The following is a 14,064-nucleotide window of genomic DNA, read 5'->3' as shown; positions in this document are numbered from 1 at the left end:
ATTGTTCCTCCTTCAGGACACACCTCCACTGCCAATGTTTTTCCACAAAAACAGGGTTTTTTTAGTGTCCAAGGAGATGGGCAATCTTCTCCTCAAAGGGACTAGAGAGAAGTGCAATTTGCACTCTTAGGGATTTGTAAGTAAAATATTCTTAGTACAAAAAAGTGCAAGAAATTCAGACTGTTTATAAACTTAAGGAGATACAATCAATTCTTAGTGTACAGGCACTTCAAGATGAATAACAGTGGTTGATCTGAGAGACATACTGCTGTTAGGGGATTGGATGATGAGGTTAGATTTGAAAGAAGCAAATCTACCAGTTCCCGTCTTTTATCCTTACAGGAAATAGATTCAATTCATATGAGAAACACAGGTGTTCCAGGTCAGGTACCTCCCTTTCAGTCTTTTCTCACTCCCTTGTTGCTTTACAGAGCTTTTAAAACCAGTAGCAGTCTTTCTCAGGTCACAGGGCATCAAAATGGTGGTGTATCTGAAGGATACTTTCTTTATGGGTCAGGGCATGTTCTTCATGGATCAGGGCAAGAATCTTATAATAACAAAGGGTGGGAAAAGCAGTGGACCTTCTTCAGGATCTGGGCTTTATCATATATGTAGAGAAATTGAATTTGGTACCTTCAAAAGGTACGGAGTTTCTAGCATTTCTGGTGGATACAGAGCAGGGAAAATTGAAACTCCCAAATGTAAAACTCAATGCTATCAAAAAGGAATTAAGAAATGTCTTGAGGTTCTGTTACACATCCCTGAGACACCTCCTCAGAGCAGTGGGTCTCCTAGCTTCTTTTATAAGGCATTATTTCCATGGCTGTAGCACTTCAGAGTTTCAAGATAAAGCATTTAAGACACTAGTTAGCTTACTCACAAATGTTTCTGTTAGATATGGAAGCTCCGGAGGAAATAAAATGGTAGTTTGACCACATGGTAGCCTAGAACAGTTGAACTATCTTTCTGACTTCCCCAGACATAGTGTTAGAATCTGATGCCAATCTTCACATCCGGGGTGCACTGTTTGTACTGAAGGAGGATGATTAGAGAGGGAGTTGTCAGGGCACATAAACTGTTTAGAGTTTTTTGCAGGCTCCTTTGTAATCCAAAGTTTGGCAAAGGGAAAGGTAAGATGTTCCCGCCTATAAGGCATGGGCAATTTAACAGCAGTCAGATATATAAACAAGTTGGAGGGGACACGGTTGAAACTACTGACTGAGATTTATAATTTGCACTGTCAGTAACCTGGCCAAAGAGGGAATAAAATACCTGTAAGTGAATTCTAAATTCAGAGCTGTTCCGAACAGGGGTCCCCAAATTAAGGTTTGCCCAGGGCCCCCAAAATCCTTAAGATGTCCCTGATAAGCAGGGGTATAGTACATTCCATACTCCTGTAATACTATCAAGAATAACACCAGACCAATGTTTATACACAAGATCATATTTGTTTCATAAAAGGTATCCATTTCCTCTAAAATAGACGTGTCCACAACGGTTTATATTCCCACATCCATGCAGGATGACAATTTAATTGTCCAGTTTTGTATTTTTCTATAAATACTACAAATCTTTTAAAAAGAGATTTTTAAAACCTGTTCTTAAGACAGATGGATTTTTTCAGTAGAAACTAGCCATGTATTTCTTATGCATGCTGTCCATTCAAACTATATGCTATTCTGCGTGATTTATTGAAAAACATTAGGCATACATAAACATAACCAACTCACTTTTTGAACTCTTCAACATTTTAACAATAGATTTATGACATTGATACATTTTTAGTTGTTTAGAAGCCCAACTTAATAATAGTAGAAGTAACATATATCACGTGGAGTAAGTACATTCAAATATAATAATATTTTGTTATTTATTAAAAGTACATTTGAAGTAAAAGAAAGCTTTTAGTGTTTTCACTACACATAGAGAAGGAGGGAAAAGAAGGAAGAATAAGGGGAAAGAAATAAGGGAGGTGTGGAAGATACACTATATGAGGAAAAGTAGAGTCCTCAGCTAGTAATCAACAACTGAGGTAATAACATAAAAGTGTATGATATAATTTAATAACAATATACAGTTATGGTACTATGTAGAGTTTTAACCCCTTCACTGCCAGGCCTTTTCCCCCTCCTGTGCCAAGCCTTTTTTTGGCTATTTGGGGCAGTTCATACTTAGGCAACCATAACGTTTCGTCCACATAAGCTATCCATGTCAAATATGTGTCCTTTTTTTCCCAACATCCTGAGGATTCTAAAGGTACCCAGAGTTTGTGGGTTCCCCAGGAGGAGACCAAGAAAGTAGCCAAAATGTTTTTTGGCGAAAAATGGGGAACAAATGCTGCAGAAGAAAACATCTGTTTTTTCCCTGCAAATTGCATCAACAAACACGTTTACTGTGCTACAATCACCATCTTCCCAGCTTTCAGGAAGAGGCAGACTTGAATCAGACAACCAAATCTTTCAACACAGTTCTGGCATTTTACTGGGACATGCCCCATTTTTACTATTTTGTGTGCTTTCAGCCTCCTTCTAGTTAGTGACAGAAATAGGTGTGAAACCAATGGTGGATCCCAGACTGCTAAATTGTTCTGCAAAGTAGACAAAATTCTGAATTCAGCAAGGGGTCATTTGTGTAGATCCTTCAAGGTTTTCCTGTAGAAACTAACAGTTGAAATAAAAAAATATTGAAATTGAGCAAAAAAAACACAGCCATTTCTGCCTATGTTTTCTTCTGTAACTTTTTCCAGCTATGCCAGATTTTGAAAGCAATACACTGTTATGTTTTCTGGACCATTCCGGTTGCAGGGATATATAGGGCTTGTAGGTTCATCAAGAACCCAAGGTACCAAGAGCCAATAAATGAGCTGCACCTTGCAATGGGTTTTCGCTGTATACCAGGTATACAGCAATTAATTTGGTAAAATATAAAGAGTGAAAAATAAGTATCATGGAAACGTATGTATTTCCAAAATGGGCACAAGATATGGAGTTTAGAAGCACATCTCTGAATTCGGGGGTCCACATACTAGCATGTGGATTACACAACATTTCTCAAAATGACTCCTTTCTTACACATTGCCTTACATTTGGAAGGCAAAAATGTAGAGAAACATAATTGCCAATAACACCTGTTCTTCTATTCTGTGTTCCCCCAAGTCTCCCAATAAAAACGGTACCTAACCTGTGTGGATTGGCCTCGTGCCCACAATAGGAAATGTCCCAAAATACAACATGGACACATCATATTTTTCCAATGAAAACTGATGTGTTTTTTGCAAAGTGCCTAGATGTGGATTTTGGCCTCTCGCTCAGCCGGCACCCAGGGAAACCTAGCAAACCTATACGTTTTTGGAAACTAGACCTCTAGGGGAATCCAGGATGGGGTGACTTGTGGGGCTCTCATTGGGTTCTGTCACCCAGAATGTTTTGCAAACCTCAAAATTTTACTAAAAAACACTTTTTCCTCACATTTCGATGCTGTGATAGTTCTGGAGTCTGAGGGAAGCCACAAACTTTCTTCCACTCAGCATTCCTCAAAGTCTCCCAATAAAAATGGTACCTCACTTGTGTGGGTAGGCCTACTGCCCGCAGCAGGAAATGCCCTAAAACACAACATGAACACATCACATTTACCCAATGAAAACGGCCATGTTTTTTGCAAAGTGCATAGCTGTGGATTTTGGCCTCTAGCTCAGCCGGCACCTAGGGAAACCTAGCAAACCTATACATTTTTTCGAGCTAGACAACCTAGGGGAATCCAGGATGGGGTTACTTGTGGGGCTCGCACTGGGTTCTGTCACCCAGAATCCTTTGAAAACCTAAAACTTTGGCTAAAAACACTTTTTCCTCATAATTTGGTGCTGCAAAGTTCTGGAATCTGAGGGTAGCCATAAACTCCCTTCAACCTAGCATTGCCCCAAGTCTCCCGATAAAAATGGTTCACACTTGTGTTGGTAGGCCTAGTGCCTGCAACAGAGAAGGACCCAAAAGACAACATGGACACACAAAAATTATCTATTACAAACCTACCTGTTTTTGCAAGGCGGGCACCTGTGTTTTTAGTCCTGGGCTCTGCAGCCATCTAGAGAAACCTACCAAACCCAGACATTTCTGAAAACTAGACATGTGAGAGAGTCCAGGGAGGTGTGACTTGCATGGATACCCCAGCGTGTGTTTTCCCAGAATCCCTTGCAAACCTGAAAATTAGCTAAAACAAAATCACATTTTCCTCATATTTCTGTGTTTGATAACCTCACCAGCACAAATTTCCTACAACCCGGAGTTCCCCTTCATCTCCCGATAAAAATGATACCTCCCTTGTTTATGTGGGCCAAGTGCTTGTGACAGGGAACGGCCAAAAACATGTAGAAATTGAGGGGGTCCAAAAGGGCCATTTTGTTCCAAACGGTTTTAGGCTGACAAGTGGGGCAGAATGTTTTTCGGTATAGATGCAACAATGCTGGGTGGTAGAAATTTTGTGGATTCCTGCAGATTCTGGGAACATTCACAAAAATGTAAGGAACATGTGTGATTTCAAGCAAAGTTGGAGGTTTGCAGGGCATTGTGAGTAAGAAAATGGTGTGAAGTGCATGTGAAGCACACCACCCTGCACTCACCCAGATGTTTAATTTTCAGATGTGTCTAGGTCTGCTATGTTTTTCTAGGTGGCAACATACCAAAGTCCAAAAAGTGCAGCCGCTCACCATTCCAAGTGGAACGATATTGGGAGTTAGCCAAGCTCTCTTGGCTCATATGTAAAATCAAAACCCAAAAGAGTCAACTGACCGTTTGTTTGCCATTGGAATGAGATACTTTTGTTTGCAAGGGGAACTGTTACCCCCTTCAGATGGGGTGGGGGGCATAATCATGCCCATAGTGGTTGGCAGCCCCCACCCCACCCCTCTATTTCTTTTTCAGTTTCCTGGTATCTAGTGGGTATCTGCCCCCCCGGTTCATGGATCGGTGGTAATTACCCCATCTGCCCCAAAAGGGGGTCAGAAATGGCCATCAGTAATGTGTCCCCATGGGGAGCAACCCTTGGCTAAGGGGCCACCCCCCCAAACAAAACACACACACACACAAACAATCCTTGGTGCCTATAAGGTTTCTGCCCCCTTCGGGGCAGACAGACCTAATAAAAATAGGCTGATCTGCCCCCAAAGGGGGGGTGCAGAATTGGCCATCAGTAATGTGCCCTGTGGGGAGTGGCCCTTGCCCTACGTGCCGCCCCCCCCAAAAAAAAAACACACACAACAATCCTGGTGCCTAAGTGGTTTCTGCCCCCCTGGGGGGCAGATGGGCATAATAAAAATAGACTAATCAGCCTCCAAGGGGGGCAAAAATGATGGCCCTCAGTAATGTTCCTCATGGGGAGCAACCCTTGCCCAAGGGACTGCCCCCCAAACAAAACACACAGACACCACAATCCCTGCTGCCTAAGTGGTTTCTGTCCCTGTTGGGGGCAGATGGGCCTAATAGGAATGGACTAATGAATTATGACCCCATGGGGTGTGACCCTTGCCTAAGGGGCCACTCCCCGTAAATAAAATAATAATTTAAAAAATCCCTGGTGTCTAGTAATTTCTGACCCCCCTGGGGGCTGAAGGACCTAATACAAATAGGCCGATCTGGCCCCAAGGATGGCAGAAATGGCCCAAAGTATTATGGCCCCGTAAAATGCTGTATAGTCATGTACTTATTTAAAGGGAGAATGTCTGTCTTATCCAAGTTAAATTTAGAAAAAGAAGGTATGTCATTAAGTATTATTGGTAAAAATGTCTCTGAGTGAGAAATAAAAAGAAGAATATTATCAGCAAATGATGCTAACTTTAGATGTTGGTTATCATATTGAAAACCCAATATTGACGAATCATTTCTGGTCCGAGAGAGGAAAGGTTCAAGAGCCAATACGAATAATAAGGGGGAGAGAGGACACCCTTGACGAACACCATGTTGAAGAGGAAAATATGATGAGATACTCTCATTTTAACACTGACGCTTTCGGGGACTGATAGAGTAGTGAAACTAATGCTACAAATTTAGGACCGAAACCAGCGAAACTCCCAACTTAACCTATAAAACCTTTCTCAGCATCTACAGTAATTGCTGGCAGTGGGTAATTAAGTAGAGATGCTTTGCTTAGGACATTAAAAAACAAACAAGTGTTTTTCTGATGCCAACTTTTTATAAAACCTGAATGTTCCTTACTGATAAGGTGTGGAAGAAAGGATTCCAAATGAATCGCTAGAAGTTTTGCAAATAATTTATAATCAACATTAACCAAATAAAAGGGTAGGTAATTTTGGCAATACATAGGATCCTTGTCGTCTTTATGTATACAGCATATTGTGGCCTCTTGAAAAGTACCAGTCGTAAGGCTAGATGAGGCAAAATTTTTAAACAATTAGAATATTAGAAAAGTGGAGAAACAAATTCTACAGTGAATCCATCTGGACCAGGCAATTTCCCTTTCTTCAGTGACTCAAGCGCTTCTGAGATTTCAAGCAATGAAACATCTGCTTCTAAAGAGTTGAAGTCCAAGTGTGAAGGAATAGATTTAGGTGTAGAATTTAGGTAAGATTCAATATGAGTACACGCTACTGGGGATTCAGAAGTGTACAAAAAATTGAGTGAATTCTTTCAATAGTTCTTCTTCTCTTATCAATGGGTTGCCCTGTAAATTGTATATAGAATCCATCTTTAAACGTTGTTTTTAAGTTTTGAGATAATCAGCTAGTAATTTACTAACTTTATTCCTTCCATGGTAATAGCAAGCACTACTATTTAGCAAGACTGGAGAGGATTCTTTAGTTGAAAGTTCATTGAATTGGAATTTATCTTTGAGGAGATCTTGAAGATCACTATTTAATTTGGAAGTGTAGTATTTATGTTCTAAAGTTTTGATTGACGCCAATAAGTTTTTATGTTCTTTGAGGCATACTCTATTCTTTTTTTTATACAAAATCAATGATAAAACCCACAAGCACCTGCCCTAAATGTATCCCATAAAAGTAGAGGTAAAATATCATGAGTCTCATTAATGGAGAAGAATTCTAAGGTAAACAATATAAAGGATGAAAAGAATTAACAAATTAGTAAGGAATCATTGAACCTCCATCTATGTATGTCAGGATGAGTGGTACCAAGTGCAAATCTGTGATGACCATGGCATGATTTGAGAGCAAAATAGGGCCAACTGTGGATTTAATAAAACATTGGGACAAGGCTTAGAATAAAAAATATGGTCTAATCTAGTGAGAGATCAATGTGAGTTTGAATAAAAAGAATATTCTCTTAGCGTGGGATTACAGAGTCTCCACGAATCAATTAAAGTAATTTGTGAGATGGGGGACTGAAATTGTTTGTGCATTTTATGAGAATTAAATCTGACTGAAGATTCTCTAGCTAAGAAAGGATCCATAATTTAGTTACAATCCCAACCCAAAATAAAGTATGCATCAGGATATAGTGAACATTTCTGGGAGATTGCTGGCCAAAAGGTATAATTGATTTCTGTGTGGGCATAGATATCAAATATTGTTATTGAGATTTTATTAATGAGAACTTTGACAATAAGCCATCTTCCCTTATCATCAATTTCTTGTGACACAACTTTAAAATCTAGGTTTCTTTTAAGGAGGATAGTAATACTATTCCTTTTATTATCAGTGAGAGACACCAACAGCGAACCCACCCAACCTCGTTTAAGTTTTAGTGCTTCAGTGTCGGTGAGATGAGTCTCCTGCAACAAATCCAGGCCTGAGTTAAGCTTGGCTAAGTGAGATAACCCTCTCTGTCATTTAGTAGGATTATTGAAACCTTTTACATTCCATAAAGTAACTCTGAATGTAACATATAAAGGATAGATGGGAGTGATTTAGGAGGACTTTTCTATATGTAAAATATGACAAGATTAAGGCAGGAAAATATAATCTACAAAAGAAGAAAAAAACAGATTAGAGCCTATATGAATTAGGGTGCAGGACGGGGAAATAGATGGGAAAAATAAAAGGAATGGAAACAAGAAGTAGAAAAAGAAAGTACAATACAAGTCACAAACTGATGACTGAAGACACATAACTTAATGATTAATAGAGAAGATTGTAGGGTGATGACAACACAGATTAAGACGGTACATCTGACAAGGATCACACACCAACAACGGAATGAAATGTAACAGAAGGAGGGAAGGTCTTATAATCATTGTAAACCTGTAAGAGAGAAATTAACCTGTCAAAATTCCAAAATAAATATCTTAGCGTTGCAGTAGCTAGAGAGAATTAAAATACATGATATGAGAGTTACTATATCGTAGAAGAGACAGCCGTATCCATAGAATCAGTCATATGAAAGTTTATACATTTTATGAGTTCAGCACGGTCCTGAAAGGTGCTAGTCTTGTTCTGATATGGGACCTTGAAAAGACAGGGAGGATAGAGACCATAGTGAGCACTCAAAGCACACAACGCCAGACGCAGGTTGAGCGAGAAGCATTGGATTGCAAAATATCATTAAGAGGAATACAGTTCTCCATGTAAGGTAAATCAGATGCTTAACATGGGGTCAGGCCAACAAGAAACTTTGATTTAGTAGAGAATTGTTTTTTCTTTATATTGCCCATGCAACAAATACCACGACCTCCCAGGAATGATGTAAGGCTGTTGTGAAGTGTGAGGAAGCCGACTTTAATGAATGAGTGAGAGAAGATTTATTAAGGAAAACCAGTTAATTTCACTTTGTATTCAAATCTTCCTTTTGACCATGAGAGATGACTGGAGAAATACTAACTACATATTATTTAACTAGTAGCAGGACAGAAAAATAGGGTGCTTCCAGTTACCAGGGTTAGCATGGGCAGGGACAAATGGTAGTGATGAATTGCTATGGTCAAGCAGTTACATGAGTGGTTTGTTTAATCTGACCTGTCCCTTTAAAATATCAATTATGTGTTGTGAGAGCTGCAGCTAAGAGTTTGTATTGAAGTTTACAGATTACATTCAGAGGAATCTAATGAAAAAATATAAACATTGGTTGATGCAACTGATTTTTTTTGTATTCCACTTTTAATATTTTTACAACATGTGTGAATTGGATAGTGCTTTGATATGGGGAGAGACGTTTTTTCTCTTTATAAACTTTAAGGAAGACATAACATTAACAAATATTATAAGTGCCTGCTTTCAGTTCATCACTAGAAATAGTAAGGGTGTGCCCATAAAACTGTTTATCAAGTAATGCTGCCCATTATATCTTGACACATGAAGAACTATCTGTGCACATGCGTTGTCAGGGTGCTGCGTCCTGCTGTACAAATAGGAGTACACCAATGTAGTTTAGCACCAAAGATAAGGAAGTGCTTAATTTGTTACCTTCTGAAAGGGTAAATGTATCCTCATCTGGGTTGCCTTTAGAAATGGTAAAAGTACTCACATGTTTATCACCATAACTGGTAAGGGTGCACCCATGCCGTTTATCATTATTATAAAAAGTATTGGTGATCTCTTTGGCATTATGTATGGGATAAAGTTGCCCCTACAAGGAATAAAGTACAGCGACCTTACTGTATAGTGTCTCTTGCATAACAAGAAGCATTAAAACAGTATATATAAAGTGTTAGAGAAGTGTGGGTGCATGACCATAAATCAGAGGGAATAAAGCACCCGCTGCCATACGTTGTAAGGATAGTGCAGGTCAGCTCAGAGTTTCATGGCTTTTTAAAGGATATTGACTTTTTTCCTCATACCTCTACATCGTTCTAGAACTCATCCGTGGCTCACTATATCCCAGTAATATATGGTCGAGAGTACTTTATTCCTTTTGTGGGTACTTCCTCAATGAAGGAGATACTACAGCTCTACAGCATTGCCGCTGGCTCGATTACGAACCGGATACAATGCTGTAGGCTGTTTCCCACTTGTTCAGCGGGCAAAAACTCAAGTTTCTGCCCACTGACCTAGCGGGAAACTCCTAATGGGGCCGCCGGGGAGGTAGCCAGTATGGTGGCAACCTCCCTGTCGGAAGTTTGGCAGACGGTGTAAATTGTCAGCCAAACTCATAATCAGCCCCAATGTCTTCAGCAAACCACCATCAAGCTGATAACCAGGAACTCCAGGTGGACCTCCTTAACATCATGGCAACACATAAAGTAGGCATCAATAAGAAATTGCAAGCCCTCAACAAACTAATAAAGCGGTCCCAAAATCACAATTATACACAGCAAATCACATTGCACATATGCGTAGAGGACAAGCTTCAGGTCCTCCCAACAAATCTCAACAAAATCTTGGTGGAGGAAAGGTCTCAATCTGTAAAATCACTTGAAAGGATGAGGGTTTTAGAAGAGGGCATCACAAAAACAGTACATCCCCACAGTGGGCAAGCAGCAGGGCACTCATTGGAGCTGACCGCCTCCAGCAGACCTGGGCCCCACAGGCAACAAAGTGTAATTAGCAACAAAAGTTCCCCACAACTAGACGCAGCAGATGCAGGCCGGAAGAGTTTAGTACCTTGGGCTTGGGAACAAATTAGTTTAGCAAACATGAATGAGGAAAGGGAAGAAAAGATTCTGCCGTAACAAAAAGGGAAATGAAAAGGCAAAGAAAATCTCATAAGAAAAGTTAAGTGACGCAACAAAACTGAATTTTACAGTTATTCGCCCAACACAGACCAGAAGTAGTGACCAAAGCTGTGGAGGAAAAAAACGAAGGAATCAGTTCTGCTGTCATTACCCCGGGGAACAAACAAGGGCCAGTACCCACTCAAAGCCCCTTCAGCTTGCAGACTAATGCAGTGAAAAAAACAGCCTCCCAACCAATGGACAAAACACAGAACTTGGTTGGTCAAGCATCTGGCTAGTTTCATCATCACTGCATGGTGCAAGAGAGCCCCAGTCTACCTCTAAAAGCCCAGTAAACATTACAAAGCCCTCTCCCTGCAGAACCCCAGACAGTAAGGAGCAGCACAATTGGTTTGTTTATCCAGGACTGCCGCTTCCTGCAAAAGCAAGAGGCCTAAACCGTCCACTCACCATAGGCAGAGCATGGTCCTAGAGGGTACATTGGAGACTGATCCAGAGCCATTACACTTTGAGAACCTAACAATTGTTCAATAACCAAGTAAGGCACATCAGGTGAAGGACTAACAGGTACATCACGAGATCACGCCACTCAAAAATCAGGTTTCCCCAGGCCTGCCAACATTCATGAATCGTATCTGTCCTGATGGCAATAGTAATAGTGTGGTGACGGATTTGGATTGCATCAGTATATGCTCTTGGAACTCCCATGGATTAGAAAGCATGCTACAAGATGGAGATGCTTTGTTATTTCTCTAGACAATTGCCATTGTTTTAAAGAGGAAAACTGGAGACAAGATCCAACGTCAATAGAAGGCTACCTAGAGCATTGCGTCACTGCGGAAAAGTGTTCACATTTTGGGCATCTCAGGGGGGGACCATCCACATTTTGCTCCACAAATCTAAATTGGGCAACAGAAGAAAAATCGATCTTGGGGTCAATTGGATACAAGCCACCAAGCTAGCACCCAAAAAAGAGATACCTACCCACATGCCACTCGTCATCATCAACGTATACATCCATCCTGGCACAGTCAGGAATGGGGAACACATAGCAATCTTGCAAAATTTATCAAAAATACTACAGAACCTTTACAAGCAAGCTACATTTATCATTTCCTGGGTTTTAACGTAGATCTAAGCCACCAAAGCAAAAAAAAAGGTATCCACCCGCGTTGCAATAGGCTCCGAAAGCAGCTGGAAAAACTAGGTCTACGGCGTTTGACTGGCAATAGAAAGGAGGGCATTCCAGCAGCCATCACTTACTTAAGCAGTAGAAAAAGATCCACAATAGACCACACGTTGGTAAGCAAAGCTGCCTTACCTCTGGTCCATCATTTTCAAAGTTCAACTCGCACGGAGAGTCACCACTTCTCCCAAGCCTTCCAGATAGCCTGCAAAATCCGACAGTTGAGTCCAGCAAACTGACTGATTTATACCCCATTCAATGAAAACCTAAAAAGATTAAAATGGCACGGACATGGGATTGAGATGGTGTTGGGAGAGGTTTACCACTGTGATGGCACCTTAGAGGAGTTAGAAAAACAACTGAAACATGAAAACAAATGGGTTACCCTACCCATGACTTTACTTAGAAAATTCCCAGCCAGATCAGTACCACTTAAGAAGACAAGTTCAGAAGGTCAGAAGTGGTTTGGCAGTGGGCTATGTCAATTAAAAGCACAAATTACAAGAGAAACGAGACGAGTGGCCAAGGAGTCCAACAAGGGGGAGCAGGCTGATAAAACCACTTTACGAATCCTGAGACAGCAATTCCATAAAGAATGCTTGGCTACAAAAAGAAGCTATCAAGAAGAATTGTGGAACAAGCTCTTATGGTCCAGCAAACAGCCAAACAGAAAAACATTCTGGCAAGCGGTTAATGAGTTGCTCTTTGGAAAAGCCAGACACCAAAATGCTGGCATTGATGCAGACGCCTGGAAAGCTGACATCCGCACAATGTATGCAAAGCCAGGCACTGATGAGGTCGAGGATAGACATCTATCCAAAGCTGCATCTTGGAGCGCCCAAAATGGACAGCAAGTCAAATTGACGAACGGTGACTTGGTATCTCCTGACGGACCTGAAAGTCCCACTAAAAAGCTACTACAAAATGCTGACCCAATTGTGGATATAGATCAGCTAGAAAAGATTTTGAAAAAACTAAAAGCTGAAGGGGCGGTGGATGCGAATGGCCTTCAGAAATGTCCTTTTGAAATGCAATGTAAACTACTGGGCCTACTATCTAGCACCTCTTTTCAACGACCTTTTTCACTCCAACCCATCTCTGAGAATGGAAACCCAACCTCATCAAACAACTACAGGCTTATTACTTTAATTGACGTAGAGGCAAAACTATTTGTGTCATGTCTACTTCAACACCTACAAGCTTGGGTAAAGGAGAAAAACCTGATACCAGAATTCAAACAGACTTCAGAGCAGGCATGGGATCACTAATGAACTTGACAGCATTAAACATTTTAGTAGAGAAGGCCAAGCAAAGGAAATCCCCGCTAATTGCGTGCTTTGTAGATCTTAAGTCCGCCTTCGATAGGGTCCCCCAAAGTCACCTCTGGACAAAACTCAAACATTTGGGCATTCCAGGAGATTTGTTAAAGGCAATAGTGGCTCTGCACACTGACACCTGGGCACAGGTCAAAATAGGTGACAGTAGCCGCCTTACAAATTAAATCCCCACAATGAACAGCTTTAAACAGTGCTGTGTGCTGGCACCAAGCTTATTTAACTTATGCCTTGCAGATCTTGCAGGTGCCCTCCGGCAAGACAACAGCCACCCTCCTATATTGGTGTCAGAGAAGATTAACAGCCTGCAGTATGCAGATGACAATGTCCTCCTGCGCCAGGCCCAGATAGGCTTGTAACAAAGCATGAATGCTGTAGGAAAAACATCTGGATACTCAAAGGTTAGAGCTAAACTTAAATAAAATGAAAGTAATGTATCTGGTCGATGCCAACATTAAGTCATTCACATGGTTTATAGAAGACAAGAAAGTTGAGGTGGCAACCACATTCAAATATCCAGGCATTAGCTTGGAGCGCCGTTTGACCTTCAAGTATCATGTGGCGGCCCTTCACGCAAAAGCACAGTTATTAACCTTCAGCTTCAAAATTCTGAAAAAGAAATTGAACGGTCTGTCTTTCAGCCATTTGTTAACTGTAATGTAATCTCAGCTAATGCCAACAGTGGCCTATGGCACGGAAATCATGCACGTCGGGAAATATTTACACTGAACATGATCCAAACAAGGGTGTATTAATCAGTGATTTCAATCCCAAAAAGAGTTTCACCAGTACAGGTTCGACTAGAGTTTGACTTTAAAAAATCCATCAAGTCAAAGTAAGTGCACTTTTGCCAAACTGTGCTCAAGATTTCACACTTCCAAAAGTGTCTCTATTGACAATCTATGCTGGCTTGAAATCGAGGAGCAACAGAGCAGCCACCAAAAAGGCTCTTGGGGAGAATATTTAAGT

Source organism: Pleurodeles waltl, chromosome 6, assembly GCF_031143425.1.
Source record: "Pleurodeles waltl isolate 20211129_DDA chromosome 6, aPleWal1.hap1.20221129, whole genome shotgun sequence".
Lineage (NCBI taxonomy): Eukaryota > Metazoa > Chordata > Amphibia > Caudata > Salamandridae > Pleurodeles > Pleurodeles waltl.
The sequence above is the reverse complement of the archived record's forward strand: the minus strand, read 5'-3'. Positions refer to the sequence as shown.